This window comes from Poecilia reticulata, linkage group LG20 (assembly GCF_000633615.1).
Source record: "Poecilia reticulata strain Guanapo linkage group LG20, Guppy_female_1.0+MT, whole genome shotgun sequence".
NCBI lineage: Eukaryota > Metazoa > Chordata > Actinopteri > Cyprinodontiformes > Poeciliidae > Poecilia > Poecilia reticulata.
In genome coordinates this window covers 2504516-2528510 of record NC_024350.1, presented here as the reverse complement: position 1 = coordinate 2528510, position 23995 = coordinate 2504516, and positions in this window count along the sequence as shown.

Here is a 23995-nt window from a genome sequence, read left to right as displayed (position 1 = left end):
AAATGGGAGACTTTGGTGTTCTTCCTTGTTTCCTTAGTAGATTAATTTAACACACATATATAAGAATGAATAGATCAACAAAATCCCAGATGGTGGATAAACACGACGCTAGCAGAAAGTGCTGTAAAACTAAACAAGCGTAAACTTTAATATGCTTTTAAAATAGGACTGGCAAATGTTGTTAAGTGACAATTAACATTATACTGAGGCCTATAAATTATTTTAATGCTCCGTTCGCATATACACAGCGCTAAGCTAATGTGGTGTTGGAGGATTTTTTGTTTGCGTCTTCAGGTTAGTTTTTGTCAGATAGTTTACGCATCAGCTAAGAGATCCAAGATTATTTATTCTGTCTGTCAGATTGTCTTCGCTCAGTGTTGACGTCAACCGCTGAGGTTGACGTCAACGCTGGGATTGCCACGTTTTAAGGTGAAACATTAAAGGCCTCCTCCATCTCATACCTAATATTTTATGGTATAATTGGAATGGAAATGAAGATCCAGCTGTGCTCCTGGGTTTGAATCCTGAACTCTCTACATGAAGTTTACATGTGTATGCTCTTTCTACAAACTCAAAATTAGAGTGCTTTCTTCTCTTTTCCTTTTAGCTTTTTGCCAATTCTTTCTTCTTCTTTTTTTTCTTTCTTAAAAATAAATCTGCTGGGCTTCTCCTTGGGAACCGGACAACGATTCTTGTTATTACACTGCTTGGTCAGGACATATTGTGCAGCAGAAAGAAATACAGAAACTGACACAAAGTTAAAAAAGGTGTGATTTTGTGCTGCACGTTTTGCCCCTCTGCTCTTTTGCATCTCTTTTCTGCTAAAAGTTAAAATGAGTATAAAATGCAGTCCCTCCACAGTTTCGCGATTTTTTTTTTATTTTTATTTTTTACAATCAGAAAGGCAATCTTTTACTTTTGCTTGAGTTTCCACGACCACGGAAACCTGAATGGAAACGGTGCCGTCTGCTACGTATACAAAAAACACAATATTTTCTTATTGCAGTTTTTCAGATTTGCTCTCATATGACTTCATTTTTGCACTTGAATTATTTAGGAAAAAATTCATGCTTATCATCTTAATATGATATTTGAATATTTTGTAGATATCTATAAATGTTGTTTAAATAATGGAGGTTTGAACAGAATAGTTCAAAGGAAATTACACAAAAAAACCTAATAATCCAAAGTCTGACGATGCTTCAAATTTAAATGGGAAGTATCGGTATCAATATCATTATTGAATTGACGGTACTGATCCTGTATTGACTTGGTATCGTACCACCAATGTTTGCAGTGTCTCTACATCAGTACCTCTATTAAAACTGTTCTTTTGATTAAGCAAAGCGCCATAGATGCTTCTGCATATCTCCATTTGCAACAGTGTGAGAAGCTTCGTGTGTCTGCGTGTCCATTGACTACAACTCTGGAATTTGGTGCCTACTTCTTTAAAACATCAATCATTTATAACTAGAGGTGATGAGTTAAAACTGTCTGTGCTAAAAAAAAAAAAAAAAAAAAATGGCAGACAGGACTGAAACTTTAATGTCATTCAGAATTCAGGTGTGCGCCGCGGGTCGGCAGGGTCCCTTTGTCTTGTCATGTTCAAACTCCTCTGCGACTTCTAATGAGCTCCTCTTCCTCCTTTTGTGTTCCACTTTTTAAATCTTTCATTCTTTTTACCCCCGGACCGTCCCCTTGGGGAATCCTGACAGGACAACTTTCACGATGGGAACCTCATTAGATATGGTCTACTGTACTCAGCCGCTGTCACCGGGTTATTTGCGATATTATCCGGTTTAAGTGTGCAACAGATGCGTTGTAAAGCTGTTATAAATCAAATCAAGTTAGGAGTTGGGAGAGGTGGGGGGGGGACGAGGAGGAGGGTAAGTTTATGTTGCTGGCTGAAAACTAAAGAGAGGAGTCATTATCGGGATATTGCCTAGTTAGAGGAAAAGGTCATAAAAGTTTCCAGGTACAGAATCAAATCACCTGAGAAGACGCGAGAGAGTTTTTAGTGTCCGTTAAAAGAAAAGTACCTGCACAGGCTGCTGCTCCTGGTCTCGTTCACTTCATCACTTCACTTGCTTGTTATAATTTCGGCGTGAGGATGAGTGATGGCCGGGGAGACAATCGCACCAACTCGCATATAATAAAGTCGCATTTCTTGAAGGGAATGCTGAATGCTGCCGGTATTACACCCAGAGTTTCCCTCTCTTCGTCGTTGAAACTTGATTGGATTTAACGACCACTTTATGTTCATGCTAATATCATAGAGAGACAGTAAAAATATAACTGCACCTTCACGGAGCGTGAACTCTTCCCCCTCCCCCACTCAATCCAGCAGAGGAATGTTAGGGATCATGGCAAATGTCTGTAAATACAGAACAAATGTCGAGACTGATAGAGCTGCTAAGAGTCAGGTAAGACCTTAAAATGATCAAAGAACCGTATAAGACACTCTATAACTGAACTAGCATACATAAGCGCCTCCATATTTTAGTGTGGAGTCACAGACAGCCGATATAGGAGGTGCATGATCTAAGTGGAGCTCTTATTCCCATCTTGTCTGTTATGTAACATGTAGACAGGTTTCCTTAAATAGCTGCTATGGGGGCACAGATCTGTCTAATACGTATATAGACACAGGACTTGGGCCGTCGTTTGATTGCGGTTACAGTCTTCTGCTCCTTTACGCTCTAACACCCAAATGAAATCCAGTACAACCAACTGAGACTCCACCTGTGAGAGATTCAGTCCTAACATTGAGACCTCACTGGTTTATTAGAGAACCTACGTGAACAAACGGCATTATGAAGACTGAGGAAGAAAGCAGAAATGTAAACGGGAATGCTGTTCAGCATTACGTTTACCGCAACACGTCAAACATGGCTGCCTACCCAGAACTGATTGGTCTAAAGTAGGCGTATGGCAATAACAAATTTTGCTAGACGATAAATTGCAGCAGAAGTTATCGCGATAAACAACAATGGTTTTTTTTTGTCTATTTTCAACTAATATAGTAGTTTCGGCTTAATAATGCAAGAACATAATCAAAGAAGACATCTTAAATAATGAAAATATATTAAATAAATAAATGTAAAATAAATTCAACAGAAAAAAATTTAATAAAGTTAATTATGAAGCCTCTGTGAACAAAATTGTTGTTCAAAAAATAAATGACTGGTTGGGACCAGTGACGACTGGTCACTGGTTTTGGTAGAAAAAGAGAGAAAAGAGGAAAATGATAAATCATCCAAATGGAAATTATTGAATTCTCTTTCATTTATCATGCGATTATTTTATTTATTGATTATTGCAAAAGAGGATCAGTCAGAGAAGCAGCCAAGAAGCTGCAGAGAGCTAAAGCTCAGTTGGGGGAATTAGTTCACATGACAACTGTTACCAGAGTACACAAGTCATAAATGTAAGTAATAGCGGCATGAAGACACTGTCTAAGAAGTCTCAGGACTCATCCAAACAGATGGGGCCTGAAAATGGTCTCTCGTTAAAAGAAGAGACGGCTTTATGCGTGTCCGCAAACGTTTTTCTGTTGTTTAGTCTCGTGGATTCTGTGCTTTGGAAGACCAGAGATGATCATTTTTGAAACTGGGCTCCAAAAGGGGAATAGTTTCAAAATGGCGGTTTCATGTTTCAGTGTGGCCATGTTAGCCGCGTCTTCTTTGAAACCATCATGTTGCAGCTCTGTAACGTCAACGCTTCAACGCGCATCACTCAATCTATTACGTCTCTCTTTCTGGCCTCGCTCTCACAAATAGCAAACATGGCGCCATTCGGGGTTTTTTGTGTCGTTGACTGGCAATGTTACAGCGCCACCCATTGGCCTGCATAGTTTTCTGTGTTCTCTAATTGTTTACACAAATATGTGGTACTTGTCTACATCTGCACAGGATCTTATTCAAAGTGTGTCACAAGAAAACAAGGCAAAGACTTGGAAGTCCTGACTCGATGAGAGCAGAACAGTGTTTATTTTGTCTATATGCAAAGCACCATTTCAGGTGCTGGCATATTATATATGTCATGGCCAAACATTAGCAATGAGGTAAAATCGGATCCAATGGTCTCAAACTTCAACAGAATCCGACACGCAGAAACAATTCAGAGTCACCAATTACAGAATCCCCAGTCAAACCGTCATGCATGTTTCTGGGTAGTGGGAGGAAACCAGACGACTGTCTTTTCAGACCAGGAAGCTTCTACCTGTCTGCCGTCTTCAGTCTACTGCGTGGCCCATTTTCTATAATAACGCACTTCAATAAATTATGTCCAAATTACAGCTCAAATACCATCGTTTACAACTTTGCGGATCGTGTTGCCGGCAATAATACGACGGATAAAATGTCACGCTGCATAAGCGTGGTATTTCCACTTAAACGGGAGGTAAAAAACCTGCCATTTTCAGTTGTCACTTTACTACCAAGTGGTAAACATGGGAAAATTACACCTCATTATCTTCTCTCCCACACAGTGACCCTTCCCTTCAGCTAAATGCCCACAGCTTCCAAAGTCAACCATATCGCTATATAATGATGGGTTATCATGAACCTTCACGGCTCATTCTTCAAAAGACGTCGAAGTAGCCAAGACGCAGCAATTATATGATAATTCTGTAAATGTTAGCTGCAAAGGCACGTCGGAACAGAAGCGGCATCTTGCGTCTGAAATTTACCCCCGAACGGCGGCGGATACGGTCAGCAAGTTTAAGCACCGAGAGAATTTAAAATCCACTCTCTCTCTCTCTCTCTCTCTCTCTTTTTTTTTTTTTCCCCCCTGTGTGTTAACCGACGCGGTAAAGGAGGAGGGGAGCACGATTACTATTCAAAGCCTTTAAATGAATTTAAAAACAGTTACTTTAGTGCATTTGCAATTCAATCACCACGTCTCGGATTAATGCAGAAAATGCCATTTGCATTCCTGCTCCGAGTCGAGTCGAGCCGAGCCGGGCGCTCGCTCGCTGATCCACGCCGAGGATCACAGGAGCAGCTAATTTATGTGTTCGTCTGCAGAATTATCATTCATGATCACCTGTACGGGCTCCAATGTTTGCAACGGAGCCCTCCCCCCCACCCCGATCCCTCCCCGAGAGAAACTCTGCTCGACGTATACGGCTTGCGGTGTGGAGAACCTCAGCTGCTGCGGTGTACAGAGCAGCAGGGTGCGATGGTTTGATGCCGCCGTTGAGCCCTCCTGCTGTTTTGACACTTCCCTCCGAGGCTGCTGCGTGTTTTCATGATGCAACATGCGTGGCAGCTGGGAGACTTAGCGGAGCCCCGTCTGCTCCAAGTTACAGAACCGGCATAAGCCCTAATATTTTGTGACTGGAATTTTGATCATTAAAAAAAAAAAAGATCTTGTTTTATCTGCTCTTCCTTATTTTTTCACTCCTTTCTCTCTCGCCGTCTGCGTCAGTCGCAGAATAATGAGTTTCTCATCCTCCCGCGGTGAGCTGCACTCGCTCCTGTTACCGAGACCTCGTTTTGATATGGGTTCAGCTTACATCAGTTACATCACTTATTGTTGGAATCCCTTGAATTTCCATCCTCTCATTAAAAACCAGTCATCATTGAGACTCCTAAGTTCATTTTGCTAATTTTTGTATTTTTACCTGTGGAGCAGAAGAGCCTTTTTCAGACAAAAACTTTGATCAGAAAAATGTAAGATTCCTGGAGATCAAAGAAAGCGGCGCATATTTCACACTGTTCCATGTGTGATGATACTAGGGGTGGGCAATTATCGTATCGTTTCTCATTTATCGTGATCTATTTTCTTGTTTTATAAATAAAAATTTTATTTCCAATATTTTCTCCACTGTCATTTTCACAAAACGCGTCGATAATTATCAGTAAATTTTAAAATATGATTAAATAAAGTTTCTAAATGCAGTTTGGTGATATAAATCACTTCTTTAAGTATGTGGCATAAAGAAGCTCATTTCAAATGGAAATGTTGTTCAAGAGCAGCATCCTGTATCATGCAATCACTTAAAAGAAAGAATTATTGGATGGGATTTAAGCATAATTTTTTTTATCATTATCACAATAGTGCTACAAAATATTGTGGTAAAATTCAAAGTCCACTTTGCCCGCATGAAGTCAGCTTTGTTAAATGGGGAAACAAGGAGATTTGCACTTGCAGAATATCTGTTCAGCGCTGAAGCCGTAACTTGGAAATGGCCATGTGTGGATTCGCCCTCCGGTTCTACCTCCATAGTAACAGAGATTAAATTAGCACTGCACTGAAACGAAGGCATGATGTCTGGTATGCAGGCTTCAATATCCTGTTTGCTCTCAGCTACTTGCTCTGACTTCATAAGATGCTGGTAAACAGAGGAACTCTCCTCGCAAACTTATTTTTGATGACTTTTGCGAGATATGACTTTTGGTGTCGCTCACTGCGATCTGCTGATTTATATCTCCCTTATAACTTTTTGAAACCAAAGAGAATCAGGTGGGAATGTGTAAAGAAATGGCTGCCTTCCAAAAGTATTCACATCACTCCCCTAACCCCACATTTCAGTAGAACCTTAGCTGTACCTTTTTCGTCTGTTGTTCTGACTTGGTGGCTGGGGACCATCTTTCTGAAAAGAATCGTTCCACTCTTGGTACAGATTGGGTCTTGATTGACTCAATCTGACCAATGAACATGCTTAATGTTTCTGTGGTCACTCTAGCTACCCTGTTCAGGATTGCTGACCTGATGGAAGGTGACACGCCACCCAAGTCTTTTCAAGAGAAAAGCAACCCTACAACATAATGCTTCCACCTCCATGCTTAGTCCTTGAAAACTCCTAATATGCTCAGTTGCTGTTGGGAGTTGGACAACTGTAAGGCAACCAGTGACTCCAATCCGTGACCGACAGTCTTCTGACATTGCGATTTCAGCCCGACTCTGAATGTTTGAAACCTCAGCAAAGAGGGCAACACCACTGAACACCCTAACAAGCATGTAGAGCTGAGTCAAGTTGCTAGTAGAAAAGGGCCATTAGTGTTTCACATGCAGGTACAAATGTTCAATATTGGTCTCGTCTAACCAAAAGACCTTTTCCACTTTTGATGTGACCCTTGTATTAATTGTGGCAAATGGCAATTGGCACTATTTAGGCCTTTCTTTCAACAACGGTTTTCTTGCTGCCACTCATTAAGGCTAAATATGTGAAGTTGCCAGATTCTCCCACCTGAGCTGCGGATCCCTGCAGATCCTCTGTCCTCTGGCCATCCTCAGAGTTTTGGATAACCTTACTAACTCTGTTGGACTCTTTTAGCAGAACAGCAGCCGTCGATGTTTTCAGTCGAACTGCATCTGCGTGGAAAAAAAAAAAACATTATTCCAAGGCTCAGAATCTCTGACGGTAAAACTGCTGGCTAACATGGTAAAAATTGCGCAGCTTCCATTGTTTGTATTGTTTGTAACTTTTAAGCAAGTTCCAGCTATGAAATAACACAAATTTTAGTCAATCGCAGTTATTTTTGTCCGTATTTACATTGGCTTTGTGTTTGATAAGGAAAAACAATGAAGGTTAAAACACTTAAAAGTTCTCAAAAGACCACAAAGTCCCATTTTTAGAGCTATGATCTAAATTTTCTCCTGACCATCTTTTCATACTGATACGTTTTGGTCATTTAATGTGAGCATATAGCAGATCGGTCACGTTTAACAGCCCCTATTGTTGCTCCCAGGTTGTGTTAGCCCAGATGGGCCAGCTCTCGCTGACAGCCAGCAGGCTGCTAGAGGCATTGGAAAAGAAACGGTTTTGAAAAAGAGTTACAAACAAAACATGCAGGAGGAGAAGATCTGAAAATCAGGAAAATGCATCCAAACATCTGGTTTGGTATCTGACAGTGGTATAGAAAGACAATACATAGAATAAATTCATTGGACCTTATCTTCGTTGGTAGGTCTTAAGATTACTTATTTGTGTCGCTTATCATTTCCCAACAGCAACCTTCTTGGGATCCTAGTAGTTCCTGTGACTAAATTGCATTTGTTGAGCTTGAGAGAGTTCCTAAAGCTTGGACCTCTGCTTGAAATTAAAAAGGTAAGATGTTAAACAGTTAAAGAAACTGGAACACTTTGAATTACCCATTGCATGAATAGTGCTATACAATCAAGCTCGCCTTGACTAAGGTTCGTCTTTCAAAGGTATATACAAATGCATTTTATTATAAAGTTGTAGCCAACGTCTCTGCAGCTAAATGGTTTATTAAATGACATCAGGGTCATTTCAGAATGAAATAAGCGCAACTCACCTCTGACATCTTGTTGATGTTAAGATGGCTAAAATAAAAGCTAAGAAATTTGAGATTTGCTTATTTACTCACTCATTATGTTGTAATATATAGTGCATAATAGAAGATGATTACTGTTTTGAGTTGCCAGTAAAGATTTTAAATGTAGATTTAGAACAGAATATCACATTAATCTTTAAACGTCTCAGATTAAAGGCCAAGACACACCGCAAGTCTTCACAGTGAAATCCAATTTTTTTCCTGACGTACTTTGATCTCCAGGAATCTTATGTTTTTCCGACTCAGCAGTCCCTCTTTGGACCACCTGACTTGAGAGTATATGCGCTAGAGTATGTACCGGAAACCACCAGCATCATTTCAAAGCTGCTTGAACAAGCTCATTCCTGTTTCACTCTGAGTTTTGTCTGTTCTTCTGAGCTATTATGGGTAAGTACACTGCTTTTTTTTTCGTGAATAAAAGATTTTAGTTTGTACTTCCCCCCCAAAGAGGATGTGTTTTACTTTCCCTCTGTGTCTCACTCGTGACATTCCTGTCAGATTCCAACCAAAACAGACCCCAGGTCTATCAGACAGTCGGAGACGCAGTTGCAGGGAATCAGCCTGACTCTGATTCTGGTAGTGATCTGCAAGGCCTCGTGAACTTTCACATGTTCTAATTGTTGCGTACATCTCCCGATACAATTTTCCGTCGGATCGGATGCCAAAAAGTATCCGGGTATGTCGTGGCCTTTATAGTGACGGGGAGGAAAGACTCCAACCCCTGTATGGTTCTAGTGTGCAGTAAAGGAGAAAATGGCATGAATGCAGGGATTAACATGTTAATGAAATCAAACACAGACATCTATTAGTAACAGGTGTTGATCTCTTTCTACCACTGTTAGATTTCTGTGTATTTCATAAACATTCCAGACTTACAATCATCTAGTTTTATTGGCTGACTACATGATCTGGACTTGAGTAGAAATGTTTCTTTGAATCATTAGGGATGTAAGATTTAACTTTGACTTCACCTTTAAAGTGCTGAGACTCAACTTGTACCCTCCCTCAGACTTGAGATTTCACTTGAATTTGCTTCTTTAAACCAAGGCTTGATTTGGACTTGAGATGAAGGAATTGAAACTTGACTTTGTCTTTTGCCTTCAAACAGTTGAAAATTGACATGGACTTCAGGTGACAGATCTGAAACCTGCCTGAAGACTTGATTTGGACTTTCTCCTCAAACACCGGTCTCTTAAAGATCTGACACTTGACTTGGAGCAAAAGAATTGAAACTTGGCTCGATCTTGTCCTTGAAAGACTTGACTTTCAAGGACAAGATTCTTTAAATACTTGAGCCTTGACCTAGCCTAGTACCTGCTAGGCATAGGACCTGACTGCCAATAGCTGACCTGTGAATGTCTCTTCCAATAACTCTTGCTTCTACTAAAGTACTTCATTGAATTGACAGCCATGATTCACATATTTAGGTGCATATTCACCCTTTCCATTGATCCTGTTCCTCACGTTAGTGTTACAACATTCCTGTGCAATAAACTATTCTGCAAGACCAAGACTTGACAAAGACTTACGAGAGATCGGTGTCCTTTTATAAACTGTCATAGAAAGTAAAGTTTAACAGACATACAGAGAGCGTCTTAAGGGAACAAGGTCACAAAGTCTAACTAATGCGTTATCTTATCAGCAAAAGCATAAAGTATCCAGGAAGTCTGATGCTGGTTGCCAGATGTCTTGGCGGTCCAGGACGTCAATCTGATAGCAGGGTAATTTTTGCATGAGTGTGCTGAGATACAGACGCTCCTCGCTCTCTGCTCTGTCTGCAGAGATGAAGACCAGACAGTCTGCGCTTCATCAGCAGAATCATATGAAAATACATAGATGAGTAATATTAGCTTCTGCTGTTTGAGATACGGAGATTTGAAAGTGTGTGTGTGTGTGTGTGTATGTGCATGTGCGCGTGTGCATGCGTGTGTGTGTGTGTGTGTGTTTGGGTTGGCCTGGAAGGGCAGGTAGAGAGCTCCGTAGTGAAAGATGTGAATAAAAACATGGAAGCCGACCTCAGTGTTTACAATAGCATCCTGAACCACTGGAGCTTTACTTAGATTCAACAAACGCCACTTATTTACATTAGATAAACTCAGGAGGCGAAATGATTGCAAACCATCTTTCCTCTTTAAGAAGGAGAGGGAAAACACTGGGTGCCATTCCAGCAGTGATGAATGAGGCCTCGCCATTGAGCTTCCAAAATAAAGGAGTAAAATAACATGGGCGTGTGAGGAACTCTGTGTGAATGAATTGTTTTGGCTGCGATCCAGAGCGTTCCTCCGGCAGAGCCAGTTAAAACACAGATAGTGGCATGGCTCATTGTTATTTGTGTGTGTGTCGAAGGGGGTGGGGGGTGGGAGGAGGTTGGGAGGAGAACGGGATCTGCCCCAGAGCTCGGATTTGTGCTCTCAGTACAAAAGCAGGGAAATTAAATAGTAAAACAAGCTGGAATGGGAGTGAGGATGTGTCATCCTGCTTGGGCTGAGGCGATGTGATGTTGGGGTTACGCAGGGTTGGCGACATGTCCTTGGGGAGATGAGCTGAAATTTAATAAGGGCCTTCACAAGTTCAGGCAAGTACTGTAATCTGCACTGACTACAAAAACAGTGGAGTAAACCCCACTCCACCCACACACGCACGCACACACACGCACACCCCCACACGCAAACACACTCCCCTCAACTCATGTCATGAAAAAACCTTGTTTACTTCTAAGGCTGCTTGGTTGGGGAACAATGTGTAATAGCATGCAGTATTCTGCTATTCTTAAAAAAAATATGCATAAATTTGCAAAGTTGCAAAGAATCACTTCCTTAGAATCACCTAATCAACAAACTATTCTTATGTTCCCAGATGTTTTACTTCTGCTTTAACTAACCATTGGTTACCATTGCATCAGGTAAAGCAGTAGCTCTTGACGGGTCTGACAGGCATCTTGTCAAGAGCTCCTGCTTGGTTTTTAGCTGTGGATGAAATTTCTGCTACGCATACCGGTCCTTTAAATGCATCTTGTTGCAGCCAGTAGAAGACTGTACCTGCAGATGCTTTGGATTTTACTTTGAGACCTACTGGTAAAGGTTTGCCATTTGGCCTTTGAGTAGACACAGGTCCAAGTTTGCATGGGATTGGGCTTCCTCTGTGTTTTCGCATTTATTGCACGGTCCAGATTAGTCTCGATGTTTGCAGTTAACTGGAGCACAAGCACAAAGCTCACAGCAAATATTACCCTGACATTAATAAAGATGTCAGTGGTACCGGAGTGCAGATCATCTGGGAAAAGATGGACAAGCAGAGCCTGACTGAAAAAACCAGGACGTCAGACAGATTCTGGGCCTTGAAAAGTATCTTTGCTTATTTTAAGTGAGTACATGGAAATCCAAGAGATTTTAAAGTGATTTTACGTCATGTACCTTCATATCAAACTACACCACTACAAACGGCCTACCACTAGTGTCTTGTATTGTGGGATATTACCTTTTTTTTTCAGAAAATTGACAACCTCATGTTCAAAAACAAGCACAAAACACCACAACCCACAACTCATTAGATTTGCAAGCAGCTTTAGAAAACAACAAGCTCAAAGGCGAAATGATTGAACTTGGCATCACTGCTCTGGGATCTCCATAGCAGCTACATCCAGCTATGTCTCCTTCATGGGCTGGGTCTTTACATTGCAAGAACCCACATAACCCATGTAAACTTCATGTCTCGCCATCACAGGTTCGAGTCCCATCCTGATGACATTTACCGCATGTCTTCCCTCTCGCTCTCATTACCACCTTTTCTTTCTTACCACTGTCAAATGAAGGCTGCTTGATCCAATAAAATGTTTTAAACAAATCCACATCAGCTTGACCAGAAATTTTGAAATAAAACACTAGTATTCACACATTGTTGTGGATAGAAATGAATTAAATGATAAACACGGTTTACATTCAGCAGATTCCCCCCACCACTCATCCCACCCTGTAGCTGTTTCACAGTGAGCCCTCCAGAGATAAGCCTTCCCTTCATGTGCTGTGTCTCAGCACAGATTACATGACCATGTGGGATTCCCCACCGGCTGCCTCCTCATCCCTAACGGTTCCTGGACATAAACAAGGAAGATGCTGGGAAGAGCGAACAGGCGTCCACTGTGCTCTGTATCTTTGTAATCCCATACGGCACAGTTGTATATTGAATGCCCCCCCATTCACCGAGTCTCAAATGGCTCAACAAATGATGTAAACAGTCACAGGGATATCTTGCGAAGAGCTGGCAACCAGTTCTTTTTTTAGTTTATTTTAATGTGAATGCAGGTAAGTTGACACCGATTTTTATCCTCACACAATGCATGAGAAAGATGTGTGCAGAAGATGCCATTGGCCTCCCTTTCTATCAAAAATAATTTATGAATTTGTGGCAAAATAGGCTACAAATGTGCTAGTAGTAGAAAAAAAGAAGACTAAATGGGAGAGGTTACTCAAGCTCCAGATGTTTTCTGGGACAGAAACTTCTGAAAGGTCCACAAGGAATCAAATGACATGCATCTACAGTCCAAAAGCTGTACTCTGAATTTCACCATAACCTGGAGCATAGTCAGATGGTCTTCTGACTTTCCAGATTTCCTAAATCAAGTCCTTGTGGGACTAACCAGAATGCCCTTCCTGGCATTTGCCAATGGATGATTTGTGCAAGTATGATTTCACTGCCTTGGAAATAGTTTGCTTTACCTGCTGGGCTTGCTGAAGTGCTTTACTCTTTTTTTGTCTTTGGGCTCTACAGAGGTAGAATCACACCCCTCAGTCTAATCAGAACTGCTAGATTTCCATGTTGCAGTGAATACTTCACAGCATGCACAGATTTCGTCTTTGCATATTGCAGCAGCTCTCCGGCAATACTCTGGTGAAAACCCTTCCTCCTCCTCTACTTCCTCCTCCTTGTACTCCTTGTCCTCAGATAACTGCCTCCAGCAGACAATGTCCTGTCGGCACCTGGCACCCAGGGGAGCCAAAACGCGTTATTCCCTACCTAACACTCACACATGCGAGCATACACCAAATGAAGCGTGGGTGTCTGTGTTTGTATGCTAGTGTACGTGTGTAAAAGTAGCTGCCCACGCAACAGCGGTTGCAGCATGCAGTGGTGTGAATGTGTGCCACTGCATGCACGCTGTGCCGGTGCCGAATTATTATTGTGTGCCTGTGAGCTGGTGTTGTCTGTCAATCTTTACCCCCCCTCGCCCCTCCTGGTCCCAGTCTGCTCTGCCTGGTTTTATTGAAGCAACAGACAGCGTGGGCACACACAAATATTCACGCACACACACACGCAAACACGCGCACACAAACCCAGAGCAGCCGTGATCCCAGGCTGATAGAGACAGAGACAGACTTGGTGAAGTTGAGAGAACAGCCTGAGGTTGTCTGCAGACCACGGGGAATACGCCCCCGAGTCACGAAAAATACCGGAGTAAAAGCCAAAAAACTCTGCTAAAACCTCAACCCCCTCGCTCCTCCCCACCTCTATGCTAATGCTGCCGCTCAGCTCTCGTCTGTCACTCATCCCTGCAACTGTTCTAATCGTTCTCACTTTCATGCTTTGCATTCATCTACTGATCCTGGATTTGTTTTGTTTCCTCTGTCAAACACACGCATCCGGTTGCTCCCTTTTGTTCAACATCGCCATCAGTCTTGCATGAAGAAAACCTTCGCATCAGCAGTGTAATTTTTGTAATCAGCGCGGCGACGAATACAAATCAGATCGGAAGCGCGGCCGTAATGCACGTAATCCATCAGAACGAACGCGTTGCAGACAAATGGTAAACATGCATTTTTGAGGTGATTAATAGTCTGATTAACAGATTGATCCGTCCAGAGTTTCTTTTCTTTCCCTCTGAAGCATGTCGGTGGACTGGTGATTGCGGCTTTGAAGCCATATTTCCCGTTTGCTTTGTAAAAATCGATTTAAATACACTGACTGTTTAGGAATACGCATTGCACTACTGATGCATTTTTATTTTCCCTGCAGAGGCTTTACGATATGTGTCTGATTGTAACATTTCATTTTGTTTATGGCCTTTCTTCATTTTACTGCTCTGTATTGTTGGTTATTAGGTTTTATAAAAGACTGTGGAGCTGCTTGTTGGCTGCCTGCTCCCACTTCACAACCACCGAGTAACACTGAAGTATGGTGAGACGTTCATATTACAAAGAAACAAGCTCAGTAGAGACAGCAGGTGAATTGATATTACAGCCACCGGTCATTTCTATACTTCTTCAATTAACTGTTTGCTAACACAAATACTTAATCAACCAACCACGTCGCAGGAGCTCAATGCATTTAGATAACTTGATGTGGTGATGTTTAAGTTGGGCATCAGAATGTGTCAGAATACCCTAACCCTAACCCTAGAGAAAATATCCAGTGAGCGTCAGTTCTGTGGATGAGAATCCTTCATGGATGCCAATGTTGAACATCTCAAATCACTTCAGTCTGGTTTTTTGCATGTGACAACGGGGCGCTATAGTCCATTGGCCTCCACAGTCACAAGAGCCGCATCCAACAGAACCCATCTGAGATGTTGAGGAATTAAAGAGTCACGTCACGTGTGTCGACCTTAAGTGTAAATATGGATCAAAATCTCAGAGGAGCAATTTTGACACCCTGATAAATCTTTGCCAAAATGAATTATCGCAGCTCTGAGGGCAAATGTGGGGCCTGGGGGAGGCCCAACCCGGTCCTACTGAGCTGTGTTAGCAAGTGTACCCACCAAAGTGTCTGATGTAAAAATATCCTCTGAGTCGTAATTCTGCAGCTTTGACATTAGCTTCCATTTGAGTTAATATAACCCTTTGGTGGCCGAACCGTCAAACGTGCTGGCGTTTGGGTCCGCTTTCAGAGCACCTGACTTTAAACCCATTGATTCATGGCCATTGATCGCCAATCCTATCAACTCCCGCAGATATATGATGGTCATTTTGTGCAGCGGGGCACAGAGAATAATCATACTGATTGCTCTTTCACTCCAAGAGGCGTTTGTTCTCTCTCCTGCATAACTAGCGGCGGCGGCGGGGCTAAACACCAGACCAGAGCGATTGACATCGGTCCCCCTCCCCACCCGGCAGTCGAAATATTGGGCCCACGCCGCCTGGCCCGGCTGTGGCTATCGCAATAAAAGATTGATGAGGCTCTTCAGGTGGATACAAAGCTAAGTGTCTTGTTTATTAATGTGCTGTGATTGGATCCATTAGCTGCCTGTGTAAACTAATCGCCTCATAATGTGTGTTGTCATTTCAGCCTAACTGCTCATAATGTATTCCTCCCCCGTCTTTGCAAATGCAGTTATTTTCTAATAGACTCGTAGAAATAATGTCGTGTCAGGAGTAAGGATTTTTTTTTCTCCTTTTCATTCGGTCCACTGAGCAATGAGCATGTTTCGCATTCACATTGATTACTGACTTTGCTATATGCTCCGGCCTGCTGTAATCTCTTATGAGCAGTTGTATGCATAGCAAGGGCAGCAGAGTGCAGGCAGCTTTTTTGTAAATCGAGATGCGATGCAGACCTTTTTTTTTCTTCTTTTTGTTTAGCTAATTCTACCTGGTGGAGGAGTGAAGACTTTCTGACATACTAAGTCTTTAACTTGAAAACAAATTGGGTCAGATCTCAGTCGCATCCATGCGCTTTGATTGCAGACGACATTTCCGTCTCAGTTGACACGACATCCGGAGACACTTCAAGCACAGCAGCGACACTAGGGATGAAGATTATTGACTCATAATAGCACATCTAATAGTACCGTTTTCACAAAAGGCTGAGGTAGAAGAAAAAAAGAAAAAAAAAAGAGAAATTATTCAAAACCTGCCTGACAGAACCGTAACCGTATCATAACCACCTTGGCTGACATCCAGCTTGCCATCCTTGCGGGATCAATTTCTTCAAAGCATAATGTATCTTCTTTATTCTGCATCTGAGATGCAGAGTTGGTGATCTCAAGGTGCGCTGTGGAGACTTTGAAGTGCAAAAGAGTCAGAGCGGGGAGATGGAAGCCTCGCAGCCCGGGTTTCTCCCTGCTGAGGCGCTCTGACCTCAAGTGAACGGTGAGAATGTGAGCAAATTGAAAAGATTTTAGTCGGACGCTCTGCAGTTCAGTGTACACACCGGAAGATAAACCTCGTGTAACTACCTGTCAGAATCAATTTGCGATGCCGGCGGGTTTTAAAATTGTATCTTCAGCTGCGTAAATGGGCAGCCAACAGTGCAGAGATACAGAGTCTGGCCCAGTATTCTCTTGTTTTGTGTATGGATCAGCAAGTGGTGCCGGATTGTGAAGTGGAAAGCAAACGGGACATTGTTTTCCAACTTTTTTTTTCTTCTTCTTTTAAATAAAAGGTTTCTCAGTCCAAATTGTTCTGCACTTTAAGCTGCAGGTTGTTCGAGGTACAAAATCTGAAATCTGAGACCGGCTGTTTCAAGAAAAGTTTGCACAACATTGGAATTGGAGTGTTTCCGTTAAATAAGAAAAGCAATTAAAATCACACACGAATAAGATTGTTAATGCAATAAGTCATTAAAAAACATGGCGGGCCGTCATCCTCTGCCTCTTCCTGTCATCTTGTCTGTCTTTTCTGCCAGTAGTAACATCCAATTTTTGATCATGTGCGATGGAAAACATGTTGCCATTTCAGTTTTGCAAGATACACAAATTTTGACCCAGGTAGAAAAAACTAAACAAACACCTAATGCCAGAAAAATTGTTGTGTCTAGTAGGTAAATTTAAATTTATTTTTGTAATTCCACTTTTCCAGTTATATGGAAACACAGTTTCTATTGCAAATCCATCTTCTTAAAATAGCTTCACCTCAGTTTGATTGCTAGAGTTTCTATCAATTTCAACATCAATTTTCAAATCTTGCCATAGATTATCAGTTAGATTTATGTGAGAACCTTGACTGGGCCACTCTACTTGCTCTGTTACTTTTTTTTGCTTACATGCTGATTTATTGAAAAACGTCTACGTAGACTTGGATGTAAAAAACAAGGGGACATTGTAAAACACCCAGCATTTGGTAGGCTTTTTGATGGAAGCATGTTCTGAATAATGTGCACGTATGGTGGATCAAGGGTGTGAAATTCAAAATTGTAGTGTTTTATGTCTTTTCTCTCCATATTTTAAGGATGAGCAGATATATATTTCAGTGCTGTGAGTGTCCACAAGTTGTCAAATGAATCAGGAAATAGGTCAAACTGTCAGTCCAAGAAATATTCCTCCCATGATAGAAGGCTCACTTTGTAATTGTCTCAGTGAGTCTGTGAAAGTTCAGGTCTGAGTCCATCACTGCACTCTGATTTCAGACCGGATCGTTAGTTTCTAGTTGTGACTCTAGATCGTTCTACTTTCAGTCCAAAAATAATATCTTCAGTTCTTTGAAGAAAGTTATGTCACATCCACGCATTGATTCGTTCAATGCATCTACCAAGCGCTTGAACCAGTACTGTGGTTCTGTATTTATGTGGATGTCACTGAACACTTTGATTGGAGCAGTCCGAACACGAAAACCAGGCTGAAACACATTAAAGTGCTTCGTTGTTGTTGGGAAGCTTGAAACGCGGCTTTTTAAACCACTTTAATTACTAAACTATCGGTAAATAATCCTAAAAATGTGTTTTGCCTTCCACTTTACAGCTGCGTTGTGTCGGCCCGCTACATACTTTGGTTGTGACAAAATATGATAAAGTCCCAGAACTATACATAGCTCTCCGAAGCACCACACATTTACTTTTCACACAACCTCTGCAGAAGACATTTGAATAAAAAAAATTACAAAACTACAGAGCGTTACTATTTTCAGCTTCTCCCTGCTGATTCCTGCGTCACATACAAAGTGACAGGTGTGCTTTGCTTTGATTTTTTTTCTCTTTTCCTTCTGCTGCATACACACACACACACGCACACGCATGCTCGCACACACACCTCTATAAATAAAACTAGCCCGCTCTTTTTTGCAGCGGGTCCTCGCACGGGGACTCCACTTCACAAGGAGCAGCTCGACAAGCGCCACACACGCAGGGAATGAGTGAACAATGGCAAGAAATTGTGTCACTCTACTTTTCTTAGTCGGCACCCTGCATACAATAAAGCAGACCTCTGAGATCGCCCGTGTTTTAGGAAGCAGAGTAACGGCTGTACTGTAAACAACCTGGTCGGGAGCTAAATTCACACATTTAAGCTTTATCGGCACTTAAGCAGGACAAAGACTTCAGATTCTCTCTGATTTTATTCAAAATATCTGAGCTGTGTCGGCTGTTTGTGTTCATCAAGTGTTTCTGGGAACCAAAGGATGTACGTTAGTGGATATAATTGACTGAGAAAAGAAAAAAAAATCACATGCAAACACTCCTCCATCTGCTCTGAAAGAATAACAGCGCACATTCACACATTTCCTTTGCTCTTTCTATTGTCTTGATTATAAACACACCTGCAGTTCCTTCCTTCCAGCAGCAAGGTTCCCACAAAACCAATCAGGCAGGCCTGAAAGCCAGAGCTACAATGATGTAATTACTCACCCTGCTTCCCAGGACATACAGAAAGGAAAGCGAGGGAGTGAGGGAGGTGGGGGGGGGGAACCCACAGCCGTGGCTAAACAGCAAAGCTGGTTTCAGTGCTCTTTCAAAAAAAAAAGAAAAAGAGAGACTTTGGTGTAAAGCAATTCCGGATTAACCTGATACATGAGTTAAAGGCGCATTCTGCATCGGTCCGGCCCACCAGAGCGCTCAGCACAAAGTAACAAAAGCAAACGTGCGGATGTAGGATGTCTGGAAAACCAATCTGGAAAACAAATCTGGAGGGTTTGTTTTTTTTTTCTCCCACTGTGTTAAACTAATTCAACTAGATTATATTGCTTAGCTTGGTGAGCCAAAAGTTGAATCAGGCAACAAAATAAGTGTTTTAAAGCATAAAATCCTCAAGGAATTTTGTTGAACAATGTGACAAAATGTGATATGTTGGATATGTGTAGGACGTACAGTTTTCTGCCTACAGTAGACGTACAAAAAAAGTTTAGACACCCATATTCAAATGACAATTTAAAAAAAAATTTATTACAATATTGGAGAGACGAATGCTATAAGTGAAATAATCTGCCAGCAGAGCCAGTACTTTTTAATCCATTTTAAGGAATTACCAATTTAAAACAAGCCTCCACATCTTGTTGACATGTTAGTTGTGAGTTAGTTTTGTCTTATTTAAAGTGCAGTGTGATATTTGCACTAGAGATTAGACCATAAACACTAGGTAAAGATTTTGTGTTTTTGCAGTGTATATGGTTTTAATTGCTAAAAATCTTGATTTTTCTTTTTATGTTTACTCTGCCTCCCTGCTGTTACAAAACCCAGAACGTCTTTGTCACCTTAAAACAATTTCAGTCTGAAACATTTCAGTGTGACACTTTATAAATCTTTTAAACTTCAGTCAGCAGTCGGTTGTTCTCTAGTTCCCGACACCGTGTTGGAATGTCGCTCCAATTGAAACATGTATTGCAAAATGTAACATGACCCATCTGATGCTCAATTCCTACCACTGAAGTGAATGAGTGAATGCTACATTACTGATCTTCACAATGTATTTTCTTGAGCCAGATTTGGCGATCCCGCTCACTAGCCGCTGACCTAAAAACAAATCAGCTTCTCTAAAGTGAAATCGACTGAAAGTATCAGAATTATCCAACTTTCTGTCACTGTGTAATTTTGCAGTCAAACTCTGTGTAGTTTGAGATTTTGCCATAAATCCAAAATGCGTGACACACATTTGTGAAAAAAGATGACTGCCTTTGCCAATAAGCGGTAAACACCCATACACAACCTTGAACACCATGAAACATGGTGGTGACGCCATCATGCTGTGGGGTTATTTTTCCTTAGAAAACATTACTGGAGCTAAATACACATCTACCCTGAAAAAAATAAAAAATGATTTTTGGAACATTCAACAAGAGCCAAAATGATTTTATTTAAGACATGTCCAAATCTAAATGATAATTGTTGGAGGCGGTTGATAACATTTCCAGATGCTCTTCATTCAAGCTGACAGGGCTTGAGTTTGCAAAGGAGAAAGATAAGAAAAATGGAGCCTCCGGATGGTCAGTGCTTGTTGAAAATACATTTAAATTCGAGGCTAAAGTGCGGATACTTCCGCCTGATATTTCCCTGTTATTTTGAGATGTGCTGCCTCTCAGGCGTTGGTGATTGTGGACTGCGATTTTTAAGGCTTATCTGTAAAGAGCAGGGTTTTATTGGCGGCTGCTCCCAATATGTCGCCCGTGTTTCTCCGCCCTGCCTGTCAGATAAACCCAAAATGGGGCCCTCTGTCCACTTGTCTACAAGCTCTTCCCTGCTAATATAAATACAGGTGGTGGTGAGTTTGACAAAATTATGTGATCGATTAAGCTTTGTTTATGATGCTAAATGAAATGGAAATAACCTTTGAAAAGAAAAAAATACAGCATAAGCAATCATCAGCACCTGTTTGTTACTTACTATCATCCTCTTCAGTTTGTGAATTCATTTTGCTTCTCTTGAAAGATCCGTCTAATGGAACATTTAGAACAAAATTAGCCAGGTCAGTCTGTTTTTCCATCTATTTTCATTTTCTAACCAGTTTGTCAGTCAAAATCCGAAGGACGAACAAAAGCTAACACCCGCGCTTGCTAGTGCCTGTGCTTGCTTCCGCTAACAACTTAGCAGATAAAGTTTGGACTGCCTAGTCCTAATATGCTATCTTAAGTGAAGAAACTTACTCACTTAAGCATTTACTACCTCTCAGAATAACTTTATTAACCTTATACATAGAATCATTTTACAATCTCACCCTTTCGTATTTCATCTTGTGGAAGCGGTTCTGTGAAGTCCTATCTGGTTGTCCTCTTATTCAAAATGGCGGTCTGTGAATAATGATGGGTCTCCTTCCATTTAATGCCCTCTGTAACCCAAGTAGGTCACAATTTTTAACCCCGTGTTTGGTCAAAGCAACCAAGCTACCATCCTAGCATAAACAAGCTTTTGTGTTAAGTAAAATCCTTAACAGCTTTTTTTAAAAATGTAAAACTGTACAAGTTACAGAGAGGTGTTTTTTTTATGTTTGTTTGTAATGTCATATCTCCAAAACTTGGTGTTTGTTTATATCCACCTCACATGATGCCGCTGCGGCATGCCCATGTGATTTTACATGAATTTTCACACCACCACCTTTTTTTCCCCTCACCTCCGATTAGTGAGTTATTGACTCCATCCGCAACATGTTACTATCTGCTGAGGTTATTATTTCCTTCCTAGAGCTGTTCTTGTGCCCTTTGAAATACCCGTGTAAAGCAACACCATTAAAATCAGGGCCTGTTTGTAGTTGTCCTTGTGGCCACCACGGCACTTCTTGAAAGAGAAAAGCTTTCTCAAGAGGATGCAGATGAAGAAGAAATGTTTTATTGCTTCTGAACTTGGAGTGGGTTTTAGTGCTTTTCAACAACGACCTTCACTGAGCTTGTTTTTATGCAGTCTGAAGTGCCTGGGGATTTGATTGCAAGTGGGAAAAAAAAGGGATTCTTAAGTGGTGTAGTCACCAATCAAGAAAATATGGGAAAAAGCACACACATATAGCTTTAGATATGTATGTCTATATGACTAAATAGAGACAGCAGAAAGTGGTAAATGTTGGTGATGATTTTGGCCACAGGTAGAGCCTACAGTAGTTTACATGGATGAATCTTCAGTTGGGGTCTTCTACCTGCTAAAGGGTTTGAAGAGTACTCAAAAAGTCGAGAGACACTTCAAAAAGGCAGACACTCGAGAGGCATTAAGCATCCCCTGTTAGCCAGATTGCTAAAAAATTAACCCCTGGAAGCCCACATCAATTTCTCATGACTCGCACACGACAACCACCACCAGATATAACACGTATTTTCACACCTTTTTATTCCTCCTGCATGAATAAGTCATTCTCGGCAGCCTGCTTGGCTCCTGCGCCCTTTTCTTTTTGGTGGTGAGTGATTGGGAGGAAGTTGTGGTGGGGATATGGACGGGGGGGGGGGGGTGGCCACAGTTGTAAAAGTGTGGGTTTTTGAACCCGTGCCATATTCTCTGAAGCTGAAAAACAGTCCCATCAGTTTCTCATTTTGTATGGATGTGTTCAGATGCTGCAGCAGCTTTAGTCTCTGCTCAGTGTGGTGCCTTGCTATAGGCACTTTGTGTTTGCTTCTGTCTTTCTCTTTTCCTTTTGATTTTACAGTTGCAGAGGAGGCTGTCAAGTAGCAAAAAGGGGGAAGTTGGTGCTCATCTGTAGTTTTTTGTCACTTTTTTTTTTCTTTTTCCAAGCATTAATTAAAGAGTGATAAAAATGACATATGTCTTTTAAACATAAAGATCAGACATGTATGGAAAGCAGCTTTATGTCCCAGATACAAATCTGAGACATTTTAGGTATCTGCGAAACCCGAGTCCCAATCCGATACATTTGAGAATAAACACAGTTTATGCTTAAAAACTCTACAGCCTTGAATAATAACAGAGCTCATCACTTGCACATGATTCACATTAGTATTGTCATTGTATTCCACTTAGCTCACTGATTGTTTATCAAACTCAATGTTTTTTTGTGTGCTAGTTTTAGCAGAGTAACCTTAAGTTGCTGACATTATATCTGACTTGACACTTAGTTATCATTATTAACAAATGTCTTCCACCTGCAGACAATAGTTTTATGTGTTGCAGGTTCCACTGCTATGCTAATGTTAGCATTTTCCCCTTCTGTTTTGATATGACTCATTGATCATTTATTTTGTCACTACAGATGTAATGTACATGTCCTCATAATTATACATTTGTAATTTTCAAAGGTCCAATACATACAGAGATGAACACACAAAATTTTTCTAAGCAATTAAACAATGCAAATCCACACGATTGCACCAATAAAAAGTGCTGCTATAGGTATGCTGGGCCAATCTGTGGCACTGTAACAAGGCGACAAAATGACACAAAAAACAATAAACACCACTAACCTGTGTTTTATGTGTGTGAGTAACAGAGCTACAACGTCATCGTTTCAAAATAGACATTTTTCCTCTGGGACCCATTTTCAGAAACGATCATTTCCTGCCTCCCAAATTGCCGCATCCGTGCGGACGCACAGCCTAAACCACAACAAAACCTTTGTAGAAACACCTAAACTCTCCTCTATGTGGACAGGGCTTAATAAAACAAGATAAATTTTAACCCTGCCGTACTTTGACCATACAAATCACAACCTGTATTTCCAATAACCTAATTGCTGTTGAGCATTCAAGAGCTTGAGATTCAACGGCTGTTTAACTGAGGCTCATCCCGGCCGCTTTACACTCGGCTGCGAACCGCTCCAGTGAGAGCTACAGATCACGATCTGATGAAGCCAACAGGACCACATAATCCACAAAAAGCAGAGATGTGATCCTAAGGCCACCAAAACGGATCCCCTTAACACCTCGGCTGCGCCTAGAAATTCTGTCCATGAAAGTAATGAACAGAATCGGTGACAAAGGGCAGCCTTGGCGGAGTCAAACTCTCACCGGAAACGAACCCGACTTAGTGCCGGCATTGCGGACTAGACTCTCACACCGGTCATACAGGGACCTGACAGCCCGTATCAAAGGGCCCGGTACCCATACTCCCAGAGAACCCTCCAC